General features: G+C 41.4%; 1 protein-coding gene and 1 non-coding gene across 5 annotated transcripts in view; one reads left to right on the top strand and one right to left on the bottom strand.

Annotated features, from left to right (window-relative positions):
* PRDM10 (PR/SET domain 10) overlaps positions 1-22,674 on the top strand; it is a 104,449-nt gene that overhangs the window by 2,506 nt on the left and 79,269 nt on the right. The window lies entirely within an intron of this gene.
* Positions 13,340-13,441, bottom strand: LOC123602797. Its single transcript, XR_006714567.1, has one exon. It is a non-coding gene; the product is annotated as a U6 spliceosomal RNA (small nuclear RNA).

The following is a 22,674-nucleotide window of genomic DNA, read 5'->3' as shown; positions in this document are numbered from 1 at the left end:
GGGTCAAACCATCTGCACCTTCTAAGGGGAAAGGGGCAAAACCCCCTAAAGGAGCCCCTCCTGGCGCTGCGTTCAGCGATGGCTTCGGCGCCTCTTGGCCCCTGCCTTCCCCGCGCGCAGCCTCCCCTCTGCGACCCCCGAGTGGCTCGCACGCTCCGCCGGCCGCGCGCACCTCTCCTCCCCTGCCCGTGTTGGTTGGGCCGGGACGGCAGTTGGGCGCCCTGCGCGCTCCTGCGGCGGCGGTTGGGCCGGCGCTCGGGGTGCGGCGGCCGCTCGGGGTGCGGCGGGCGGTCTCCGCCGGCCCGATACCCGGGGGGCGGCGCGGGGGTGGCGGCGCGGTCCGGGACTCGGGGCCAAGCGGGCGGTCGGCCCGCGTGATGGAGGGCTCCCGCGGCTGGGGCGCCCCGCTTTGTCTCGTGAGGCCGCGCCACCCACCTGCCATTGATTGCCGGTCCCCCCCAGCTCCACATTTACAAGCTGGCGTCGCCGGGACCCGGGGAGGCCGGGCTTGGAGGGGCGTGGGGATGGCACGTTTGGGTCAGTCTCGGTAAACAGCGTCCCGGGGTGGGCAGGGCGCAGGCCGAGGTCAACCTGCGCCCGGTGTTGCGTGCGAAGGCGTGAGCCCGAGGCCCTTTGCGAGCGCGTTGGTTGTGTGTAGTTCCAGCCGATCATCAGCTTTCCTTAAGCATTTCTAAGTCCGCAGCCAGGTGTTAGGTACTCTACCAAGTAAGATTAAAACGCGGCGCTGTTGAATTTTGTGTGCGGGCGTGTTTAGCCTTGTTTGGAGGATTTGTTGGATTTCAATTTTCAAACAGTGTTTGTGTACATTTAAGCACAAGGAGGGCTGCTGGTGGTGCTGTCATCGAGGATTAAGTGTGCGACGAGTCCCACCCAGCTCAGCCCTGTGCTTAAGTCTGCGCCATCGTCTGTTCAAATCTTGTCCCCCCAAATTCTTGATCCTCAACCGTACTTACCTTCATTAAAAACCAACAGAATCACTCGTGACTGTACTGTGGTCTCTTTGCCCGACCCATTCCTTTGACATCACTCCACGTTTTGCAGTAAGCTCTTTGAAGGCAGGAAGGTACACTGTTTTGGGTACTCTTCTCCGCACTCCACACCCACTCCCCCCCACCTCAGTGGTTTGCACCTTCAGGAACCATACTTCTATGTTGCCGTCCAATTCAGAAAACAAAATTGCCTTTGTTGGGGGCAAAGCCCTGTTTCAAGCAGTGTTGATTCAAGCTGGTATATTTAGAAAGTTACTTCTACGTTTACTTTTTTCGTGAATTGAGGTGAACTTGACAAAATGAGCCGTTTTAAAGCGAACAATTTAGTCGTCGGTCTACATTTTAAAATTTTCGACCAAGACATTTTGCCCACCTTGAGACTCCTTAAGAGGAATCAATTAAGATTGATTTATTCCTTGAGCATTAAACTGCTTTCTGTTTTTCTAAGTGAAGCATTTTTTAGTTTTCTAATGTTTTGTAGCACAAGTATTAACGTGTGCATCTGTATTGTACGCGTGAATGTAATCAAGATTCTACTACAGACAAGGCATGGGCCCCGAATGCTTTCTTCTTAGATTACCGTGGTATAAGGGATACCCTGTCAATCCAGTATGATCCTGTTGATTGGCACTGCCTCAGATTCCACCTGTCTAAATTTTTTCTCCCTAGTTTTAACAATAATACGTGATCATTGTAGAAAATGCAGAAAACCTAGGAACAGTATAAAATAACAACTAAAAGTAAAATTACCAGAGATAATCCCTGCTGCTATTTTTAGTGTGCTCCAAATCTTTTGTGTGTGTGTATGAAACATTTTTACAAACTTGGCATCGCATATGTGGTTTTTGTATCTAGTTTCCGTTGTTTTTAATGTAGATTGGTACCCTGAGGACTTCGCTGATGATTTGCCACTTGCAGTTTTCCCCATTACTTGAAGGGGCATCATGAAATCCTCTGAACTTCAAGAATTACAGCGTTTGATTTCTTTTACTTTTTACAAACGTATCCTGATGGGATGAGTTTCTGTATAGCAAGCAGAATTGATCAGAGTTGAGAAATACTGAGCTGTCACTTCGGTTTGCTTAATTTTACCTTTTAAGCACTAGTCAACACGTCGTAACTACATACTTTGATTTGGTAAAAGTGATAAACAGTGAAACTCTTGTTTGCAATGTTTGAATGGTTTAGTGAGAGTCTGTTCTAAAATTGAATGCTGATGTACTTTGACCTATTACCACATAAAATACATAATCTCCGACCCTACCTCTTGCCCAGAGAGTGGAGACACACCCTGTCCAGCAATTTGTATGTGTTTTTACAGGCAGAATTTACTGATTATTGTCTAAATTTATGCTAAGTACTTCAATAGATTAGCAAATAAGAATTTGATCTGGTGTCTAGATCTTAAGACCCAGTGAGTTAAGAAAAAGGAAATGGGGGCTCCAGGGTGCCTCAGTCCGATGCGGCTCAGTTCTGGGGTTCCAGCCCTGCCTCAGGCTCTCTGCTGTCAGCTCAGAGCCGGGTTCAGATCCTCTGTCCCCCTCTCTCTCTGCCCCTCCCCCATTTGCTTGCGCGCTCTCTCTCTCTCTCTCTCTCTCTCAAAAATACATAAAGCATTAAAAAAAAGAAAAGAAAAAGGAAACGTTTGCTACCACCAAATCTTTGCTGAATGGTACCTCTGGAATTCTCCTTGGGTATTGTGTGGGAGGAGGAGGGTGAGAGGGGAGCTCTGACTTCATTATTTTGGTTCTTCTCTGTTGAAGCCTTCCTCTCCCTCTTCTGGCATTTTACCGTTTACATGATTTACTTAAATCACTGCTAAATCTAGCCTCTGTCTTTTTTTTTTTTTTTTTTTTTCAAAGCCACATTCCTATTTCAAGATTTATGTGGAACATTCTGAACAGGTGCCTTTCCAGTTTATTGCCTACAGCACCTTCTGTGACATTGATACTTCACTATTAGTACTGAAACATTATTTCCAATTCCCTTATCCAAATCCTTCAGAGGCTTACACATTACCTGTGTAGATTTTAAATTTGTTCAGGTTGTGGAAAGCACCTGGAAGTAGTTTTTTTGTTTGTTTTTATCTTTTGTTTTTGATAACTTTGAAATAGTTTAGAGCTTACTTGGTGGGGGTGGTGAGGAAATGGGGAGGGAGGGGAGAAATTATGGATAATTCCAAATCACAATTATAGCAAGACTAGTTATAATGTAGAGGAAACAAATATAAAATCAATACTGTACAATACTTTAAGAACCTCCAGTACATTGCTGAAAGGTCATTATCTGCTAAAATGGCCCATTATTGTTTGTTATTCATTTCCTAGTTGAACTCTCATTTATTTCAACATTAGAATATTGGAGCTACATGCTCCTTTTCTTGACCCATATCCTTCACTTTCTGGGTCTGACTCTCTGGTTGTGATCCACAGCCTCTTTCCGGCTGAGATCTTTATATATATACACACACACACATACACACACACACACATATGTATATTTAATTTATTTTTTTAATGCTTATTTATTTTTGGGAGAGGGAGAGCGAGAATCCCAAGGAGGCTCCGCACTGTCAGTGCAGAGCCTGATGCGGGGCTTGAACCCACCAACCGTGAGATTGGGACCTGCTCTAAAATCAAGACTCAGTCGTTCAATCTACTGAGCCACCCAGGTGCTCCATGTTGTGATCTTTAGAAGGGCTGCTCCTGGGGCACCTGGGTGGCTCAGTTGATTCAACGACCGACTCTATTCTAGCTCAGGTCATGATCCCGGGATCGTTGGATGCAGCCCAGTGTCAGGCTCCACACTCAGCTTGGGATTCTCTCTCTCTCTTCCCCCCTCTCTTCCTCTGTCCCTCTCCCCACCGTGTACCACCCACCCCTCTAAAAAACAAAATAAATAAATACATTTATTCAAAAAAGAAAAGAGCTATTCCTTAGATCTGTGCCGTCCAACATGGTAGCCAGTAGCCGTATGTGGCTTTGGAGCACTTGAAATTTAGCTTGTGCTGTAAGTGTGAAATACATGCTAGATTTTGAGATTCGGTATGAAAAAAATTCAATTTATAAAATACTATAAAGTTTAGTATTTTTAAAAATTTCTTTTTTTTAGAGAATTCTTTAAGTTTACTTATTTATTTTTGAGAGAGAGAGGGGGACAGGGAGAGAGGGAGAGAGGGAGAGGGGCAGCTAGAGGGGGAGAGAGAGAATACCACACAGGCTCCATGCTGTAAGCATGGAGCCCAACCTGGGGCTCTATCCCACAAACGTGAGATCATGACCTGAGCTGAAACCAAGAGTCAGACACTTAGCTGACTGGGCCACCCAGGTGCCCCTATTTATTTATTTTTAAGTAATGTCTATACCCAGTGTGGGGCTTGAACTCATGACCCGGAGATCAAGAGTCCCATGCTCTTCCAACTGAGCCAGCCAGGTGCTCTTAAAATACTGATTATATGTTGAAATGATAATATGTTGCATATACTAGGTTAAATAAATATATAATTGCAGTTAATTTCACCTGTTTCAACTTTTAAAAGATGTAGCTACTTAGATTTAAAACTATATGTGGCTTGCATGTATGGCTTATATGATATTTCTATAGAACTGTGCAGCTTTAGACTTAGTTTGATAGGGGTGGGAGTGTTTCTAAGCAGTAAGCTGTAATAAGTAATTACCTATGTATTAATTAATATGTATTATTACATACACTTAGTACTTAATATGGAGTAAGTAATAAGATAATGTATTATCTTTTCCTTTCTATGGTTTCATCTAATAGATACTGCTAATGTGTACATGTGTCTGATTTTTTTCTTAGTGCTTATGATAGCTCTCTCAGACACATTATTCTTTTGAAGAAAATCTTAAAACCACCTCCAGATAATTGACTTAACTGTTGAATTAATGTATTAAATTAATCATTTGAACTTAAAATAATAAAATGGAAATCTGTTGAGCACATAATCCATTAAAAAAAAAAGTTGAGCTAAGCATAATCAGCTGAATTTTCTCAAACTTGGTCTGCTACTTACTCATTGATTTTTATAATGAATCACTTTTGCAAAGATTTAAGAAATATTTCTAGGCAAAACTTGAAATTGAGAAAATCAAGCTCACAGTTTTTTTTCTCCTATGACTTAGGAAAAGCCCATGATAATTTGATTTCAATTGTGGAACATTTTGGACCACCAGCTCATGGGACAATTGTCTTTTTGTTTTGTTTTGTTTGTTGTTTTTTTAAAGTAGGCTTCATGCCCAGCGTGGAGCCCACCGTGGGGCTTAAACTCACGACCCCGAGATCAAGACCTGAGCTGAGATCAAGAGTTGGATGCTTAACCAACTGAGCCACCCAGGTGCCCCTGGGATAACTGTCCTTTTAAACACAAAAGAGTCATAGCCTACAGATAAAATCATATCCCTTTTACACCTATAATTGAAAACATTGAGAGTTTTGCCCCAACTTACCTTTGTAGAAATATTTCCTTTTACTACCCTGTATGGAGGTTTGATATGGTGTAGCATTGAACAGCATGGGCTCTGCGGGGAAAAGAACCTAGATTTATAGACTAGATTCACTTGACTCATCTTGGGTCCATTACATAATATCTGTAAACTTAGTTTATCAAATCATTTGGCTAGTTTCTTAATTACTATTATTTGTTAATTTTTTAAAATGCTTATTTATATTTGAGAGAGAGACAGAGAGAGCACAAGCCAGGGAGGGGCACAGAGAGAGAGAGAGAGAGAGAGAGAGAGAGAGAGAGACAGAATCTGAAGCAGTATCCAGACTCTGAGCTGTCAGCACAGAGCTGGACACGGGACTCGAACTCAAAAGTGGTGAGATCATCATCTGAGCTGAAGTCGGATGCTCAACCAACTGTCTTGACTCAACCCAGGTGTCTTGACTAGTTTCTTAATTGTTAATGGGGATAATAATAGTATCCCTCTCATATTCTCAGTGTGAGGATGCTTGTCATTAATTAGTACAGTAGTATAAACAGCTCAATAACAAAGCAAATAGTGATCAGTGGGTCAGTATCTGTTTGCCGATTTTGGACCCTCTGCTTCAGCCAAACTGGTCTTCCCACTGTCCTTGCAGTATTCTGGAGATTTCCTTCATGTTTTCACTCCTTCATTTCTCAAATGGAATGTTTGTCTTCTCTTTGTACATCCCCACTCCCCTGCCCCCAACCCAGCCTCCTCCTCCAGTTCTGCCTACCAAATTCCAATCCATCCTTCTAGAACAGTTGGTTGGTAATTTTTTTTGTTTTTTTGGTAAAGAACCAGGGACTAAATATTTGTGGTTTTGTGGGCCATATGGTCCCTGTTACAACTATTCCTTCACCCCTGTCGTGTGAAAGCATGGCTGTGTTCCAATGAAACTTTATTTATGGGCCCTGAAATGTAATGTAATATAACTTTCATGTATGATGAAATACTCTTTTTTTTTCTAAGTCTTTGCAACTATTTTAAAATGTAGAAACCATTCTTAGCACACGGGTTATATCCAAAAGTAGGTGTCGAGCCACACTTGGGCTGTAGTTTGCCAACCTCTATGCTAGAGCAAGTCGAAAGCACATAGTCTTTCTTCACTGAGGCCCTATTTGACCATGTTACTTGGAAGTGATCCTTTTGTCTCTGTCCTACAGGATTTTTGTACTGCTTTGTAATTAATAGTACCATTTATTGAGTAATTAATCTGTATCACATAGCAATTATTTGTGCTTATGTCTTGTTTCCTAAACATGTTATAAATTCCTAGAAGTGATGGATACTTTTTTGCCTCCCTCATCATATAGAATGTGGTACAAGAATGCCTTTTACTTACTGGATTCTAAATGTTTGGAGGAATGAAGCAGTGAGTGTAATTAAGGTATTCAAAGTGATTTCTGAAGTTTTCTTCCCTTCAAAATTATTTTTTTTAAGTTTGTTTTTGAGAGAGAGGGAGAGAGTGTGTGAGCATGAGTGGGGGAGGGCAGAAAGAGAATGCCAAGCAGGTTCTGTGCTGTCAGTGCAGAGCTGGATGTGGGGTTCGATCTCACGAAGTGTAAGATCATGACCTGAGCCGAAATCAAGAGTCAGATGCTTAACCAATTGAGCTACCCAGGCACCCCATTTTCTTCAAAATTCTTATTTTTGTGTGCAAATCTCTACCATTTTCTTAGCGTTGCTTGAAGATTTTGAGGCCAATCTGTTGGGGGTTATTTTCAGTCTTGCTACAAACCATGATTGGTTTTTTTTTTTAATTATTTATTTATTTATTTATTTTAATTTTTTTTTTCAATGTTTATTTATTTTTGAGACAGAGAGAGACAGAGCATGAACAGGGGAGGGGCAGAGACAGAAGGAGACACAGAATCTGAAACAAGCTGCAGGCTCTGAGCGGTCAGCACAGAGCCCGACGCGGGGCTTGAACTCACGGACCGTGAGATCATGACCTGAGCCGAAGTCCCGAAGTCGGACGCTTAACCGACCAAGCCACCCAGGCGCCCCTACAAACCATGATTGTAGGCAACCTTAGTCTCATGTCCTTCTGATGGTGGAACACATTTGAGTGAATGTTGCTTTGTGTTTTTGACCAACCATTTTAGTTGTTTTCTAAGGAATTTGTTTATGTTTCATCCTTAATGTGTGACACTGACAGAACCATATTGTAACTACTTTACAAATGGAAAAAAAGGAGGCAATTTTAGCGAATGATTTAAGAGTGGTGGGAGCTAAGGCCAGGAGCAAGGTGTGTGGGTTGTCATTCCCAGACAACAGTGTGTATATTAACAAGATTTCAGTCTCTTACTTATTTATTCATCCTGCCTTGAAGTTGATGAATGAAATTATTCTGCATTGTAAGTACTTCATACATTGATAACTATAAGGACCTACAACCAGTAGGTGTTTAGGCCACTTGTTTATGTGACATATAAGTTTTCTCAACTACATTAAACCTGCTGAGGTGAGATATGACATAAGTACAAAATGATAATTCTAGAATTAAAACTAAATTATGGGGTGCCAGTGGAATGTGTGACTCTCGATCTCAAGGTTTTGAGTTCAAGCCCCAAGTTGGGAGTAGAGATTATTTAAAAAACAAAACAAACAAACCCCAAACGTAAATTATATAGCTGAAATTGTACTTTGATGAACTTTGTTTTATTGAAAAATTTTAAGTATGTTTATATTCATTCTTTTATATATGAATGATATATGAGTTATCCCAAACTCTAGTTGTCTCATCAAAAAAAAAATGATATATTTTTATACATCATTTAAAAAATCATTTCTTTTTTCAGACTATAGGAGCTGTAGGACTTCTGGTTGGCTCAGTCAGTGGAGCATGTGACTCTTGATTTCAGGGTTGTGAGTTGGAGCCCTATGTTGGGTGTAGAGATTGTTTAAAAATAAAATCCTAAAAAAAAAGTATAGGAGATATATTTTAAGTCTAACAAAATATGTATAAAAGACCTTTACAAAAAAATTCTAAAACTTTATCGAGTGACTTTAAGTGAAGTCTAAATAAATGAAGAAGATACACTGGGTCAAGGATTGGAAGATTGGATATTGCAGTGTGTCAGTTCTTTGGAAACAGACTTATAGATTTAATATAATCCCAGCAAATTAAAAAAAAAAAAAACAACAACTAGACAAGCTGATGGGGTGCGTGGGTGACTCAGTCGGTTGAGTGACCAACTCTTGATTTTGGCTCAGGTCATGATCCCAGGGTCATGGGATCGAGCCTTGTGTTGGGCTCTGTGCTGAGTGTGGAGCCTGCTTAAGATTCTCTCTCTTTCTCTTCCTCTCCCTTTGTCCTCTGCCCCCCCCCCCAAAAAAAACCCAAAAACAAAAAACTAGACAAGCTGATGCTAAAATATTTGTCAATGCCTAAGAAAAGGCAAGAGACTCTTGAAAAAGAAAAAAATAAATTGGAAAAACTTCTCTACTGGAAGTCAACAAAAGCTATAATAATTAAGACAGTGTAGTATTGGCACCAAGATAGACTAATTGATCAATGGAATGCCGCAGGAGTCCAGAAACAGATTCACATGCATTCAAACACTTAATTTATGACCCAGGAAGCATGGCAGTTGAAAGGCAAAACAATAAAGCTTTTAAGTTAACATAGGAGAATATATCCGTGACTCAGTATAGGTCTTGAATATTGAATCTTATTGTAGATAAGATGTTACCTGCACTAATAAAATAATGGGCAGAAGTCTTGAACGGGCCCTTCAGAAAAGGAGATATCCAAATGTCTAATAAACCGATAATAAGGTGTTCATCCTTGTTAATAATTAAGAAAATGCAAGGTATAACCACAGTGCCATATTCCTGTATACCTAAATTATAGTTGGCAATAACAAATTCTGAAGCTGTGTTGAGCAATATGAATATTCACACCTGGCCGATGGGAATATAAGTTGCTATGACTACTTTGGGAAAGCAGTTTGGTATTACCTAGAAAGTAAAAAAATATGCAGTCTCTAAAGCCCAGCAATTCCAGTGTTAGAGAAATGCATATACATGAGGTAACCAGAAAGTATATTTGGAGTAATTAATTTTCCTGATATGAGCTGACTCAGTTAACACTGAGTATTTGAGGGCTGCTATTTTCTGTTCTGTACACACAGGTAGCTTTTGTTTTGGTACAACTGTGAATTAATGTTATTTATATTTTCCCTTTCTGCTGAATATTTTAATACAATCTTCCATCCAATCTGTTGTTTAGTTCCTAAAATAATGCTGGGCACAAAATTGGCATTTAATAAATACTGTGTTTCTAAAAATTGTTGTTTGAATTTTTATAATTTTTATAGCTTTGTAGTTACCTCCACTCTCTGGCCCATTTAAACCTCTTTGTGGGTTTGGTAAATTATAACCTCTTCGGGTTCCTTTGAGATCAAGCCTAGCCTAGTGATTGCATCATCTGGTAGGAGGCCAAGGCGACAGCAGCAGGTCCAACCCAAGCGTGGGTTCTGGCAGCTTTGCCTAGGAGGACGCTGTGCAGCAGAGAAGGAAATGATCAAGCTCTGGCGTCAAAGGGATCTGGGTTCAAATCCCACTTACCAGCGTTATGACCTTGGACAAGTACAAATTTTTGGTTGTTGTGAAGATTGAAATTGAGTATTTTTAAATTTTTTAAAATGTTTATTTATTTTTGAGAGAGAGACAGCATGAGTGGGGAAGGGGCAGAGAGAGAGGGAGACACAGAATCTGAAACAGGCTCCAGGATCCAAGCTGTCAACACAGAGCCTGAATCAGGGCTCGAACTCATGAGCCGTGAGATCATGACCTGAGCTGAAGTTGGACGCTCAACCGACTGAGCCACCCAGGTGCCCCTTGAGTATTTTTTTTAAAAAGGCCATCTCACAATGCCTGGCATGTGATAGATGCTCAGTAAATGGCAATAGCTATAATTATTACTATTCCCTTGGTGTTTACTTACTAACACTGGATTTCCACAGTATACATTTTCATTAAGATGGACTATGATTATGCTGAATTTTAAAATAAAAAACTGCATCCATTAGGGGATTCTAATTTTGTGGTTTCCGTTAACTACTTCACTGAATTTGCAAATGAATCCAACATGTTTTAGTCTACATCTGAATGAAATGGTTTGTAGAATGAAAGCGTTTGTAGAGTAGATATGGCTGAGATTTCTTTTTTTTTTCAACGTTTATTTATTTTTGGGACAGAGAGAGACAGAGCATGAACGGGGGAGGGGCAGAGAGAGAGGGAGACACAGAATCGGAAACAGGCTCCAGGTTCTGAGCCATCAGCCCAGAGCCCGACGCGGGGCTCGAACTCACGGACCGCGAGATCGTGACCTGGCTGAAGTCGGACGCTTAACCGACTGCGCCACCCAGGCGCCCCTAGATTTCTAAACAGGAATGCAATGCCACTATTTTGTTTCTCTTTATGGAAGAAAATGCTAATCATGTAGTTTTAAAATTCTATCAGTTTTAACTTGAAATATATACACATTTTCTTTTTTGTTTGAAATATACATATTTTCTTGTGAAACATATCAGCTGAGAGAACCCTTGCTTATAGTTAAGAGATATTTATTCCCAAATCAATTGTTTAATAATGAAAACATATTAAAATGTCTTTTAATTGGAAGTAAAACTTTTCTGGATATACCTTCATGATCTGATACTTAACCTGGGGTGATCATAACTTTAATAGTTATTAACATTTATAATATGCTCAATACTATTGTACTATATTGTAACTTTTTACTTGTCTTCACATTCAATATTTTCACCTTGCTCTCTACTTTAAGAAATGTCCTGGCTTGAAGAAGAAAGGAAGGATGGAAGGGAGGGATAGAGAGAAAGAGAGAGAGAGGTAGAGAAAGAAATGAAGGGAGGGAGGGAGGAAAGAAAGAAAGAGAAAGAAAGAAAGAAAGAAAGAAAGCAAGAGAGAAAGACATGAAGGAAGGGAGGGAGGGAGGAAGATAGATAGATCCTGGCTTATAGAAGACAATTGTGAATACTAGACCATGCTGGCCTCCTATAGTTAAAGATGGAGGAAGTTGAAATTTGAAGAAGGTTGAATTTTGATTACAAGTCTTACTCATATGCCAGTAAAATAGAGTTTTTATGGAGACAATAACTGCTTCCCCTTGTCATCCATCTTGTTAATCAAATGCTTGTTTTTGACCATTCTGTGTTTTATTTTTAAATTTGCAAACAAGGGACTGAGGCTGAGGAATGAAAATTTGAAAAGGAACAGCAGGCAAGACCCACATTAACCTGTTGTGGGGGAGTGAATTGGATATAAAGGGAATTACTTCAAACTAGTATCAATTTGCTTTTTGTCCTGGGTCAGCGCCATGGTCCCGCCATGGTGCTGTGTATATTTCAGGAGTTGAAGTAGCCTGAACAGGTAGTCACGCTGTTTTCTCTTGTATTAAACACATAATGTTAATTAAGGAAAATTGTGTTCCAGAATAATTTCCTGCAACCAATTTTAATAGGAAATTCTTTTTTTTAGTTAAAACAACTTAAACCACTTGAATTTAAAGAGACAGCTTAGCTCTGCCCCTGCCCTGCTCGCTTTTGCTCTCTCTGAAATAAGTAAACATTAAAAAAAAAGAGAGAGAGAGAAACAACTTAGTACTTAAGATTATGCTTCTTTACATTATCTAGTAATTTATCCTAACAATTTGGGATTGTGATGGTTGAGTCATCGTGACGATGGAGAACCATCTGTAAGAAAGGCTTTTAGAGTTTCATAGCACCCATCTGCAGTCTCCTACTTAGTTACTGCAATTGCTAATTCAACAGAAGAGCTTGAGATATTTGGGCCAGATAGCTTTCTGTGTCTAGGTGTGCCAAGGCCACAGCAAGTATTTGTACCCCTGCCAGTTGTCTGGTGAAGCAATGCTACTGTTTGAAAAGAGAGCTGGGGTAAAATGCTTGCAGCTATGTAAATCTATTATCTGAAGTTGAAAAACATGGGTGCTCAATATTACTTGATGAGTCATTTGTATCCATTTGTATCCATCGTTGAGTCTTCAAATGTTCCTCATACATCCATATTTACTTTGGAAGCTCTTTTCAAATGTTACTCATTAAGTAGACAGAACAGATTTGCTTGTTAGCAAGTGGCGAAGGGAAGCTGGAAAATCAAATACCCATCAGAGCAAGGTGGTTGGCAAGGAAGACCACCTAAATTAACAATTGCCTCAGCCATTTCAGAATTCTGACATAAATTCCACAAACATTTTAGAGAGGCTGGTAAGTTGTGTATTTTGAAAGGTGTTGGGATTCTTGCTAAGTTTTTGTTTAGTAATAAAGCGTTTTACTTTGTTTTTTTTTGTTTTTTTTTTTTTTAGGTGACGACTTATAGCACTGAAAGTTTGTGTATGAATGTCTATTAATGTCACTAAGCCCCAGTAAGAATTCAGAGCTCTGATCCTTCCTTGCATATTAAAGGCAGGTCTTGGCCTAATTATAATCAGTCTCCCGTATTACTTCTAGAATGATTTTCAAAAAGTGTTACTGCTGTGATAAAAGATTTTTCTTTCCTCATTTGTCCAAGGGTTGGCCAGATTTGGCTGACATCAGAATCACTTGGGGACATTTACTTATTTAGTTTTTTTTTTTTTTTTTTTTTAATGTTGATTTATTTTTGAGAGAGAGACAGAGCAGGAGCGGGGGAGGGGCAGAGAAGAGAGGGAGACAGACGACCCGAAGCAGGCTCCAGGCTCTGGGCATCAGCACAGAGCCCACGAGGGGCTCGAACCCATGAGCCGTGAGATCATGACCAGATCCAAAGTCGGATGCTTAACCGACTGAGCCACCCAGGTGCCCCTATTTAGTTTTTAAAAATATGGAACACCACGAATCTGCGTGCTATCCTGGTGTAGGGGCCCTGCTAATCTGAACGTCGTTCCAACTTTCGTATGTGTGCTGCCGAAGGGAACACCTCCTGGGGATGTTGAAAAACTAAAATTCCTGTGGTTCCTGCCTATGTCTGCAATGGATTGAATCAAAATTCTCAGGGAAGTGAGTGCAGGGCTGGCTCAGTTGGTAGAGTATGTGACCCTTGATCTCAAGGTCATGAGTTCAAGCCCCATGTGGGGTTTAGAACTTACTTAAAAAAAAATTCTCAGGAGTAAGGCTCTGGAATTTGTTTCTTTGCCTAGCTCCCTAGGTGATTCTGATAAAACCAGTTCGTGAACTTTGGGAATTGTAACTCTTTTACAGGCTCATCCTGTTCCAGACTTTTCTCTCTCAGTGCGCCCTGAGCATGCCCTCAATTCCTCTCAAGTCTGGAACTTTCTTAACCTGTTTTAATATATATATATATATATACACAGTAATATATAATATATAACAATTACATAATAACATAAATATTATGTATGTACACACATGTCAAAGTTCTTGATGTTTATTGCCAAATTGCTTCCTAGAAGGTCTGCACTGATTTAAATGCTCATCTTTCTCATTTAAAAATGAGTTTATTGAGGTATCATTCATATACTATACAATTCACTCATTTAAAGCATACAGTTCAGATGACTTAGTGTATTCATAGAGGTTTGCAAGCGTCACCACAGTCAGTTTTGGAATATTTTCATTACCTCCAAAAGAAATTCCATAGCTCTCATCCATGTTGTCCTAATTCCCCATCTTCATTCTGCTGCCTACCTCTATTCATTTGCCCATGCTGCATATTTCCTACAAGTGAAATCATTCAGTATTTGGTCCTTTGTGACTAGTGTCTTTGACTTAGCAGAGCACTTTGCACCTGGTCCTATCAGACATGCCATACTACAGTACTTTCCTTACTGGTAGCCACAAATAATTCCAGTTTTTTTTTTTCTAAGTTTATTTATTTATTTTGAAAGAGAGAGAGAGAGAGTGCAAGCAGGGGAAGGGCAGAGAGAGAGAGACAGACAGACAGAGACAGAGAATCCCAAGCAGGCTCTGTGCTGTCGGTGCAGAGCCCGACATGGGGCTCAAACCCATGAACTGTGAGATCATGACCTGAGTCGAAACCAAGAGTCAGATGCTTAACCAACTGAGCCACCTAGGCACCCCGTTTCAGGTTTTTTTTTTAAGATTTTATTTTATTAAAAAAATTTTTTTAATGTTTATTTGTGTGTGTGTGTGTGTGTGAGAGAGAGAGAGAGAGAGAGAGAGAGAGAGAGAGAGCATGAACAGGGAAAGGGCAGAGAGACGCAGAAGGAGACACAGAATCTGAAGCAGACTTCAGGCTCTGAGCTGTCAACACAGAGTCCAATGTGGGGCTCAAACCCACGAACTGTGAGATCATGACCTGAGCTGAGGACAGATGCTCAATGGACTGAGCCACTCAGGCACCCCTTATATATTTTCAGTGTTTGTTTGTTTGTTTGTTTGTTTATTTATTTAGCGCCTGTGTGCACCCGCGCACCAGTGCAAGCGCAGGAGGGGCAGAGAGAGGGGGAGAGAAAGAGAATCCAAACAGACTGAGAGCTGACAGTGCAGCTCCCACGAATGGGGCTTGATCTCATGTACCATGAGATCATGACCTGAGCTGAAATCAAGAGTCAGACACTTAACCAACTGAGCCATCCAGGCACCCCAGTTCTTCCATTTTTGATAAACACAGTCATCAGATAGAAGAGGAAATGTTTTCCACAGTCTCATATCTTTGGGATTGCCCTCACTTTCCTACTGAGGGAGGCAGCCAGCCAGGCCTTGAGGGATCAGATCCTGGGCAGAGGGGATGTTTATGAAAATGAGCCTAGGCTTTCTGCACCTGCTTTTCCTCTTGGACCATTTTTTAGTTCTTGGGATGTATCAGGAGTCTAAGAAGCTGGTTGGAAGGGGCTTGCTGAGAAGTCTGAGAGGCAGAGAATCCAAAGAGATTTAGGCAGTCTCTTGGGACTGGAGAGATAAAGATCCGAGTTGAAGGCAGTCATAACAGGAGGGCCAACATTTCAGAGGCAAGGAACACACAGAGAGGTGAGCCTGAGACTAGCACTGGTTTTCCTCTGAAGGTATTCACTGCTAAGCTCTGCTGGTCAAGGGGCTAACAAGCACAAAAGCAACAGAACAGAAGAGCACGGATTTTGGTAGTCTCACATTGCTGGGGTGATAGAAACTGGAACTCAGGGCCCAGCAAGGACAAACCTCCCTAGGTAACACCTCAAAGTCTCTGCTGCAACTCCCAGAAGGTCAAAGCTAGGAGCAGACCCAATCTTCTAGTTTCATAGACTGCAGAACAGCCAGGGGTCAGCTCCCTGGGACTCAGTGCCCTGTCCTCCCGCAGCCTGCCACGGGATGGGTGGATCGTGGAGGCAGATGGTAGCTACCTGTGGGAGAGGGCACCATGAGGCTTTCAGGCGGTGGTGGTGTTCTGTTCCTTGCTCCACCACCTTAACTGTGTGAACATCCCTCAAGTCGGACGCTAATGATTTGTGCTCTTTTCTGTAGGCCTGTGATACACTCTGCTGCTTTGAGGTTCCCTCCTAAAATCTTGTGAGAGGAGAATAGAGGACTCCTGATAGACTCTCTTTGAAATTGCTTTCAGGTTTTACCAGCCAACTAGCTATTCTTTGTAAAAAGGAAAAGGCAGACATCAAGGTTTAGCATTCTTTAGAACTCACACTGAGTGGTGGTTCCTTTTGAACCCTCAAGGATTTTAATGTAGAATTGTGGGCTAAGACCCCCAATAAGACTCTTAGCCAAGGTTTTTCTTTTCTTTGAGGAAGGAGGAGGACTCATTGCCTGGTGGGAAGATTCTGCATGGGAAGTAGAAGGGCAAAGGGACAGATAAATGGAGTGGGAAAAGAAGGCCAAGGTTACCATTTCAGTTCTGCTTCATACTGCTTGATACACTTCATTCCTTCCTTGTTTTTGTCATCCTGTGTTTTTAATCTTTATTATTATTATTACTTTTAAACCTTAGTTCAGTTCTCTTCTGGTTACACAGTGTTGTTCTTGATGACGGGCAGAAACGAATTAGGAAAGTTTCTTTAGGATATATTCTGCCATGGTTTTTAGACTGTAACACATCAGCCTTGTAATATTAAAAGTGCAGCTTATTCTGAAATTTGTCTGCCATCATTGCTCATTTACCCAATTTCGGAAGTTTTTTCTGGAGTTTTTTTTCCAATGGCATAAAATTTTACCTGGAGGGGCACCTGGCTGGCTCAGTTGGTAGAACATGTGACTCTTGATCTCAGGGTGGTGAGTTCAAGCCCCATATCGGATCTGGAGCCAACCTGAAAAAAAGATAAATGAATAAAATAAGATTTTATCTGGAGGAGTTTTTCTGCAATCTTGAACTTTTCATTATTTGCTTCACTGTTAACACTCATAACAAATATTAAATGTGAACGGTGTCAGTAAAAATACCTGGAGGACCCCACTGTTATCACCTGTTAATTTTTTATCTTTACCCTCAGACCTCTCTGGTGATATGGAAATATTCCAAATCCATAACAGCTTACTTAGAAACACTTTTTACATTTGGAACCTAGTCAGAGGCTTGTTGTTATTACATTTTAAGTTTGTTGAAAGCTTTTATGAGAGCCGAGTTTCCCTCATTATTTTTCCCCCTGCTCGCACCTAACTGGCTTCCCTGATTATTTACTTTCTCAGAAACCCTTAGTTCCGTAGGCATATTTTCCCTAATTAACATTGTGTTTATTTTACTTCATTGTGGAATTAAAAATAATATTTTAGTCCTGTGACTCTGCCCTCAAGCGTGGGTTTGCAGTAGCCCTTTAGCTGGGGCAGAGGGGCACAGTAGGGTGGGGCTGAGCCCTGGCAAACAGAGGGGGCTCAGGCTGACCAGACCCACGGCTGGGCAAATTATGCCACCTCTCCCTGCAGTCATTTCCTGCTCTGTGAAATGGCACACAGTGTGGCCTCAGTCTCTTCCCGGGGTTGAGGTCAAGAGCAAATCAACAGCGTCTGTTGGGGCGCTTGGAACCTTGCTGGACGAGGTTCTAGTATTGTTCTTTCAAACGTCTCATTTCTAGTTTTTCTCAATGTTCCCAATTTGTTGTGAATGTTTAAAATTGCGACACTCACGTGACAGCTTGTTTAGACTTCCCCTTCTCAGCAAGATTGGAGAATTTGTGCTGAAATTTGTATAATTTTGGGATTTGCCCATCGCTACTTGCGCTACCAGTTCCTGTTCCTCCTCTGGAATGGAGTCCGGTACTTTTTGCTTTTCTTCTGAGTTCCGAAGTGATCTCTCCCAGAAATCAGTTAAATGTAAAATCTCTACTTGCCATTCTAAGTGAGTGAACATAACAGAAGCCCTTTATTTCCACTCCACTTGGCCTAATTTTGTAGCTTTCGAATTTAATACTACACCTCAGTCATGGAGTGGTTAGCAGCTGTTCAGAGCGCTCGTTTATGACTCTGTCTGTTGTTTTCTGAATGATGAAGGTATGGGTTTTAAACAACTTCATTGGGCTGTTGTGCTATTAAATTGATTCACAAATTGATAAGTGGTCATTGCTTAGACTAGTGACTATGGCATGGAAGGCACTCAATACACGTTAGCTATCCACATATCCTGTCCCCAGGGTTGGCCCTGTGCACACTGCGCCCCCGGGCCATGCCCTGGGCACAGCGCCAGAACCAGAGGGCTATGGTTAACAGTAGATGCTCCCGTGGCTGGTGGGATAGGGAGTTTCCCAAACTTTACATTAAAAAACATGGTGTAAAACCCAAGATGAATCAGGACAGGGGGCTGAGATCCAAGAAACAAATCGAGAACCAGAGTCAGGGAGTTTGTGGGCTAGGAAACCAGAATGTGAGGGAAAAAAGGAGCAGTTGAAATACGTCCACAGGGCGGCCTGTACTGACTGGGCCTTTAATAGGAAAGTGAACTGAACTTGGCTTCCTTTGTACCCTCTCACCCACCCACCCTGCTCCCCCTAAAATGAAAGTCTCAGAGGTCTCTTGTCAGGGAGGTATTTGTACCAAAGAAGTGGGAAGAATGAGACTAAGGTTGGACAGGACGTTGGCAATAAGAGCAGTCACTTCTATTTATTGTTCACCTACTGTGTGCCAGACACTTAGGGGGTGCTTTATATGGCAACTATCCTGCTAGAAGAAAAGAACAGCTAATTGGCTGTCAGGAATTCCAGAGACAGGTGTATTGGAAGTCAGCCCCTTTGACCTGAGCTGGGAGTGATTGCAGTGGTGACCTCAGGAGTGCAGGTTCAGTCTGGCTGGGCGGAGGCCATTGGAGGGCAGGGTTCATCTTGGATGGGAGAATTGATTAGGGGCCCCGAGTGACCATGGTGTTTCTTCATGGTCCCGATGTAAAAGGGACCAGTAGAATCCCATGTCCAGCATGGTGGAGATGGTTGACCATTACTACTGCAGCCATATGGTATATTTTTATCTTAATTTGTTTTTGTGGTAAAGTATACATGAAATAAAATCTGCCGTTTAACCATTTTTCAGCGTACAATTCGGTGGAGGTTAAGTACATTCACAGTGTTGAACAGCCATCATCGTTACTCATTTTCAGAACTTTTTCATCACCCCACACAGATACTTTACCCATTAAACAGTAACCTGCCCAGGACCTGGTAACCTCTCTTCTACTTTCTGTCCCGATGCATTTGACTATTCCAGGTACCTTGCCTAAGTGGCGTCCTACCCTATGTGTCCTTTTGTGCCTGGCTTATTTCACTTAGCATAATGGCTTAGAAAAAAAAACCTTTTTTTTTTTAAGTTTTTATTTAAGTCATCTCTACACCCAACATGGGACTTGAACTCATGACCCTGAACAAACCCAGATCAAGAGTCACATGCTCCTCCTACTGTACCAGCCAGGCGCCCCCTTGGCATAATGTTTTTAAGGTTCATCCGCCTTGTAGCATCTGTCAGAATTTCCTTCCTTTTTAAAGCTGAGTAATATTTCATTATATGTATAAACCACGTTGTGTTTCTCTTTTCATTTGTTGATGGCACCTAGGACGTTTTTAAGAGCAGTGTTCTGGGCACTTTACCAGGGTCCCATTTGTTCCCACAAGGTCACTGTACTTAGTAGTCAGAGAATGGTGGGAGCCTAACAGGTGTCTCCTCCCCCAAACCTGACTGTAACTGTTGGGCATCTTTTACCTCAGGAAGTCTCTAGCATGGGAATAATCTCATGTTCGGCTTTCCCTTCTAATTCTTACCCAGTTAGCTCAGAACAGTCAGATTCACTTTTTGTCTTTGGCTTTTCTTTCCCTTCTCCTGCCCATCTCCCCTCCCCTCTGCCTATTTTGCTTGTTAGTTATTCCTTTCTTAGATTTCTCTCCACCCTGATCTGTTTATTCCTGTGTTTTCCTGCCTCCTTTCCTCCCAGTCTTATCGCTGTCTTCTGGAATACTCGTATCTCCTTCTGTTTCCTTGTTGCTTTCCTCTCTTTTCTTCTTTTCTTGCCTTACTTACTCCCTTCTCTCTTTCCCCCAGTTAATTTCTTCTTGCTCTACCATTTTTAATTTATGGCTCAGAATTGACCCTAATTACTACCTCTTTCATTTAACACCTAAAGTGCTGACTATATTCTAGTGTTCTACGCACTTTGCAGATACTAGCGCCCTTAGTCCTCTTTACACCTCTACGAAATAGATCCTGTTCTTGTTTCTGTGTTATATACGATGACATTGAGCCACAGAGAGGTTAGGTAATTTGTGCAAGGCCAACCGTTGGTGAGGGGTGGAGCCAGGATTCGAACCCAGGAGTGTGGCTCCAGCTTATGGGCCTGACCCACTTTGCCACACTGAATGCCGTTCCCTAGCTCACGGGCAGAGGGGTTTTGTAGTTCATGGTCAAGTTAAACAATGCTTGTCCCACCAAGCTCTAAATGTTTACAGGTGCCATATCCAGAAGTCTCATTGTAGCAAGGGCGCAGGAGCACAAGAGCACCTGGCCGGGAGTCCCAAACAGGGCACGCTGCTCACAGCTGTCAGAATCCAAAGGCAGAGAGAGCAGTGGTGGGGAAACAAGAAAGGAATTTATTTCAGTGAGGCCAACACTGGGAAGATAGTCCAGCGTCTCAAAGACTGTCTCCAAAGTGCCAAAAATAGTTGCAGGTTTATATAAGGAAAATGTGGGGCAAAGCTGGGTGGGCACGTGCAGGTGGACAGGAAAGGTCAGGTCAATCATTGTCTTGGGGTCAGTCACACTGAGTCTTGTGTCTTGCTGGTCCAGGGCAGTCCTTACTTCTCGAGGGGGCAGGTTCGGTTCCCATCAGGGAAGGTTATGCTCTCAGAGCCTTCCATCCGCTACAAAAAAGAACCCAACTGGAAAGTTTAAGGTCAGAACAGAGGCAGTCAGAGTCCGTTTTCATCATCTTGTATCTTTACAGGAGTCTTTACAACTTTTATCTTACACTATTTGAACCTGTATTTTTTTCAAGTACCATGATTTTAAAAAATCATTTAATCTTAATTATAAAGGTGAAAAGTATTTTGACAAACTTATTCTCTAAAGAGGTAACTGATTTTCCTTAATACATTTAGTTTTGTTTTCTAGCTTTGTTTAATCACTGACATCTGACATCATAACATAACAGATGGTTCCTTAAATTTTTATTTCAGCTAAATTTATGTTATTTCAATTAAATTATTAGTAAGTGAACTTTTTTATTATCCAGGGAATCAAAATATAGTACGTAACATAACTTTAAAGGAAATATACAAAGCATTGTCCATCAATTTAAATTATCACCGTTTGGAGTATAATCCATGTCTAAGTTGCTTTTTGTCTTCTACTCATCTTTACTAGGAAGGTTTCTCTAACTGGGGAGTCAAGGACAATAAGCTTAAAAAAAAAAAAAAGGAAAGCTAAGATAAACAGTTTTAGGCAGTGTAAGAAATCTCTGCCTAAAGCATCTTCTAAATCTTTTCCACATTCAGTCCAGTGGGGGCAGTGGGGTGGAGGGGTGGAGGGGTGAGAGCCCTACAAGTCACAGGCTCTGCTTTTTGCGCTCTTTATTTGCTGTGTGACTTGAAGTGATGCACCTAATCTCTGGTTTTTCAGTTTGTCATCTACAAAATAGAAGTTGCTCCAGATGGGTGGTTCTCAAACTACTCCCCGCCACCCCGCCCCTTCTGGCCCAACACTAGTGCTCTACAGCTGTACCAAGGTGTTCTTTCTTTTAAATAAAAATAAAGGGTACAGTTTTCTTAGTTTTGAGTTTTTACCACATGCAATCTCATTAACCCTTTGTTGCTGTTTCTGTCAGTTGTCTTAGCCAGCACTAGGAGGTCACAAAAAAGTGGCAAAAAGAAAAAAAAAATCGGGGAAAACTTGGAACCCTAGTCCTGCTTAATTGATAGGTCTTTCTTTCTTTCTTTCTTTCTTTCTTTCTTTGAGGAGGGGGAGGGGGAGAGGGAGGGGGAGAGGGAGCATCTTAAGCAGGCTCCATGCCCAGTGCAGAGCCGGACATGGGGCTCCATCCCATGACCCTGGGATTATGACCTGAACCAAAATCAAGAGTTGGACACTCAACTGACTGAGCCTCCTAGATGCTCCTATTTGATCATTTTTGAAAAAATTATAAAGTGAGGTCAGATGTGATTTTTATGTAGTTTATGTAATGGAGTTATTTGTGCTGGAATCATAACACAGGTGAAGTGTTCTTAGTTTATAGGATGAGAAACAGTGTAGAATAGTGGCCAAACACATGAGCTTGGCAGCAGGATCGCTCAAGCTCATATTGAGCTCTCCTACTTACTGTCACTAGCTCTTACTAGCTCAGTTGCCTGGACAAAGCATTTAACCTCTTTCTCAGTCCTTCACCCGTAAGGTGGAGATAATAACATACCTACTTCATGATTATTGTGAGGATTAAATGAATCAATGCATATTAAGGTGCTTAGAACATGCCTAGCACATAAAAGTATGTTACAAATGTTAGCTATTGTTATTCTGTAACAAATGTATTAATATCTAATGGTACTCAGCCAAGAACATTGATTTCCCGAGCTCTGTCTTTTAAACATATTTGAGAGCCAAGGGCCTGGAATTTCTCTTCTTGTTCTGAAATTCTGTTATTCTATGTCATAGAATTGGATTCCTATAATCTTCTTGCTCCCTTTTTATAACTTAGTGCCTTACTGAACATGTTTTTTCTCTATACATAGAGTGAACTCACTTTTTTCATTTATCAAGTAGAATCTAATCTTAAATAGGGCTTTAGAA

The sequence above is a fragment of the Leopardus geoffroyi genome, chromosome D1 (genome assembly GCF_018350155.1).
Source record: "Leopardus geoffroyi isolate Oge1 chromosome D1, O.geoffroyi_Oge1_pat1.0, whole genome shotgun sequence".
Taxonomy (NCBI): Eukaryota; Metazoa; Chordata; class Mammalia; order Carnivora; family Felidae; genus Leopardus; species Leopardus geoffroyi.
Note: the sequence above shows the minus strand (reverse complement) of the source record. Positions and strands in the feature narration are given on the sequence as shown.